This window comes from Numida meleagris, chromosome 4, assembly GCF_002078875.1.
Source record: "Numida meleagris isolate 19003 breed g44 Domestic line chromosome 4, NumMel1.0, whole genome shotgun sequence".
NCBI lineage: Eukaryota > Metazoa > Chordata > Aves > Galliformes > Numididae > Numida > Numida meleagris.
This window is the reverse complement of record NC_034412.1, coordinates 63978293-63982567: the sequence shown is the minus strand read 5'-3', so window position 1 is coordinate 63982567 and position 4275 is coordinate 63978293. Positions and strand designations below refer to the sequence as shown.

Genomic DNA, 4275 nt, shown 5'->3' with positions numbered 1-4275 from the left:
CCCCTTCCCCTTCCCCTTCCCCTTCCCTTCCCTTTCCTTTCCTTTCTCTGTTAAAAATGAGCATGAAACCATCAAGTGATGTGTTGGTGCACTAACTGTGGAATACAGCTAGGCATTACATACGCAGCTTTCCCTCAAAAAAAAAAAAAACCACAATATGGCATTATTTTAGGTACATACACTCAGATAAGCAGTTTTCAGCCAAGAAAAGTGGAAAGTCACTCCAAGAGAACTACAGAAGGACAGCATAAAGTGCAATCTCATATGCAGTGATCTGAAATATGCACTATTCCTGAACAGATCCTCATTCTGACTGGAAAAACCTTGGGATTCAACAATGTTAAAAATAGTGAAACTTCCTGATATAAACCAAACAGCATTTTTGACACATACAGAAGAGATTTTTGGTAAAAACATTAGCTTTATGTGCTAAATGAAAAATATGAGGCTACTAATAATGCCTAACAAGGTTTCTTGAAGCCAAGGACATGACACGTCGAGAAAATATGGCCACATCGTGACTAGAATTTAACAGATTCCTTTTGTGCTTTTATAGCATGCAGCTTACGAAGTTATATTTACCAGCATCCTCACAATTTGACAGCTGTCAAACAGTCAAGGAATTTAGCTCACCAAACTACAGAGCCATTGATCTGGTTAAAAAAAAAAAAAAAAAAAAACTCCCTCTCAATTTCAAGACAGCCAAATGACAATATAAGACCAGAAATGCTAAGTGAAGAATATCCATCTAAGTATGCCTTATCTGCTCTACTAGAATTCTCGTCAGAAAATAGGAATTACTGAAGTTTGAGTTGCTGACTGTAATCCTGTGCCAGATAGCTGTCCATATTATGTAAAGTACTTTGTTGTTTGGTTTACTTACAGTCAAGTGGGTGAGGAGTCCTGGAAAATCTCCTGTGAAGTCAGCAGCTTAGTGGAAAGTAAACGAAATAATTTCTTAGGCTTGGAAATGTGGTAGAGAGTGTGTCAAGACACTTCAGCACATGCTAAGGAGGTCTTGTGCTGATACGTAGCTTTTAGTAGTTGGACCTCCTATTCACCTTTTGCAGTGGAAGAGTATAGAGGGAACTTAAGAGAGGGAGGGTATTCCGATAATTCCTTGTAAATTACTACAATGCAGATTCATTATCTGAATCAAAGGCCAGGCAGAATTATATTTTAACTAAGACAAAACTATCTAAGAGTGTTTGAAATACAGCAACAAAATCTTCTCACCTTTAAGCATGCAGACTTTTTCTATGCCAAATATTGGACTTGATGTGTGCTGAAGCTGATGCACATTGTGCAAGGTACAATGGAAATGAGATTGAAAAAGCAATAACCTTAGCATATGCCCCTCAAAACAATTCAAAGTATCCTTCACAACATGCTCTCTGTCTTAAGGCAGGACCTACACCAAGCACAGAATTAAACATCCAAATATCTCCTGCTTTTCTATTTGTGATACCTTAGCTGGCTGAGATCTGTATCATTTATAATATTAATTCCCCAGCCTTTTCCTCATGGCTTCCAACCCATGTTGAACATGCTCTTCACACTCATGATAACTGGAATTATCTGCCACAAGCATTCTGAGCACCCTTGATAACTAGGGTGGGAATCACCAGCCAAAATCTACAACACCCTCTGGTAGCTTCTACATGCATATCCAGCTGTGAAAAAAAAACATTGTGTACCAGTATCACCTTTAGATTCTGTAATACTGGTTTTCCACTAGGAAAAATTCTGAGCAATACGTTGGGAACTTTTATAAAGCAGCCACCATTACTAAATTTAATTACTTAATTTAATATTCAAAGAAGCTTTATCTTCCAAGTGGTTTTCTTGTGGTCATCAGGTTATTAATCTCCTTAGATGTTAGAGGAATTCATAGGGACTGCTCTCTTATGAAGGATCTCATTTCACATCTGTGGAATGCAAAAAATTTCTGAAAGGAGGAAAAGTATTATGCACAGATGTTCTTTCATTTGTTATCGTCGGGACAATGCATACAAAACATTAGCCAGGTTTGGAAACCTTCTTGCCAACTGTTGATCTACAAGAGAAGCCTGCAAATAATTTAGTGACGGTTGATTATAGAACTGTCTGCAGTTGATCTGTCACACACTAACATCTGCTTGAGGAACCGTTGTTTTACAGTGGCAGACAGAGCTAAGAGTTAATTTATGCCTGCCTCTGGAAAATGTGGTGATGGACTAAGAAGAACCTTTCTTCTCGCCTTTGCTACATCCAGAGAGCATAAGGCTCTTTTATCCCAGGATGTAATTCAAAGACAGACCTCTACTGCTTGAGGTAGATAACTAGAGATCAGACATAGTGAAGGACTTTAGGAAAGCCTTGTGTTGTCCCCGGCACCAGTACCTCACAATGGAGTGGAAGAATCTGGAGCCTCAGAACAGAAGTGTAAACAGCTGGGGACCAACAGCGGGAGGAAAGTCAGAGTGGTCTCATCTCACTTGCTATCCATTACTTGAAAGGCAGTCATTTTAAATATAACTTCTCTAGTCCCAGTGAGCCACAATGGATTGGAGAGGAAAAAGGAAGGTCTAAGCCTACCTATATATTGAAAGACTTGCCTGTCAACTTGTTCAAGGATTACCTGCTGTGTAATACACAAATGATGTGGGAAAAAAAGAAATGACAACCCCAAACACTCCTCACATGGAAGCTCTGCTCTCTAGGCTATAAAATCACATATCTCCTCTGGGCCAGTGAATCTGGAATTATTATTATTATTTTGCTTAAAAGTAAATTAAACAAAAACAAAACCTAAAAGCCTATAGCATGGGCTCTAGGATGATTTCCAGAGGGGTAATATTCTGACTTAAATTCATTTCACATAGAGAAAGAAATAAATTTGTCTTCTCACTTGGTGAATAATCTGATAAGGATGACATAAATGAAGGTCCTTTCCTTCAGCTACATATTAGAAGGCAGTAGCAGCCATGTCTTCATTTTGCGAGGAACCTAGCACTTTCGGTATGTATCAGACATTTTTCTTAGGAAGCCTACAATGGAGTAAAACCTCTAGCAGAGCTTTTAACTGATTTGTTTCTATGAGGGAATTATCATATTTGTGGGAGCAGGTATCTCCACTAATAACCACCCAGCTCCATTCCAACTAGTATACCACTTTCAACCAGCTTGCACAGTCAGTGGTTAAGCTGCATTTTGGGGATCCCATTGCTACAGGATAATTGTCCCTGAGGGCATCAGTGGAAAGATACACTTTTTGAAGACACTGATGTGTTTTGCTTCTATGTTAACAGCCAAGATGCTCGGTCTTGTGAAGATTAGTGAAATGGTAAAATGTTCAGTGATACACACTTACTCAGCTGGAGAAATGAACACCAAACAGATGAGCATTTCGAGAGGTCAGGTATCTCTGGAGTCTAGTATCATCTTAGTAAGTTTTTTCAGAGAAATTTTGAATTGAGGTTCTTAAGCCCTTTAATGGCTCTTGCACCTACAGTGCTTACTAGTAACAGTAGCAGTCAGCTGTCCTTCATAAATTATTCTATTAAAAAAATGAAAAAAAAAGATTGAAAATACGTCATGCCAGTTTTCATAGAAGTTCTTTCCAAGTTTCTGAAGTGCATAACAGTTGGCACTTCCATGAGTGTTATCACCTGTGACTTCTTTCCCACTATGTCAGCAGTAGGAATGAATGCCCAAACACTGGTCTCAAAGCTCCTCAAATTAAAGGACTTCAACCATTCACTTGTATCAGTGGTCGTCTTTGGTAGATTAGCCACAAGAGGAGCTAAGTAACATGCTGTAGTGGCATGTCTGCCAGACAGCATCTGTTCACAGCACAGCAGCGTGTAAATGAAGAAGCCAGACTAATACAGGCAATAGCTACAACCAACTTTGGAGAGGGTAATCCTGAGATGTGTTTATACAAGGAAGAATGGCCATGACAGCATGATTGCAGCAGAGCAAATGCTTCTCCCAGCGTTTGTAAGATACAGGAGGACAGTCCTCTATCACACCCCTTCAGATGCATTACATCTCCTTTTGATTTTATCAAATGCTGTTGTCACCACCCCTCTGACGGTATAGCAGTGGCTGTTAATTTACCAAGAAAAATATGTCTGTAACAAGGAATTCTGTATCTCAAGATGTGCATCTGCAATTTATTCCTAGGCAATCATCTGATGCTGCTAGATTATACAATGAATTTAAACCTGCTAAGAATGAACAAGAGTACTGTAACAAAAGCAGAGACCTGGTTCACATACTAGATCAAAACAG

The 4275-nt window shown here is 39.1% G+C and overlaps 1 long non-coding RNA gene across 1 annotated transcript; it reads right to left on the bottom strand.

The window, feature by feature from the left end:
• LOC110397548 lies at positions 884–2372 on the bottom strand. Its single transcript, XR_002437843.1, has 3 exons — positions 2300–2372; positions 1237–1291; positions 884–930 (listed from the first exon to the last, which is right to left on the bottom strand). It is a non-coding gene; the product is annotated as an uncharacterized LOC110397548 (long non-coding RNA).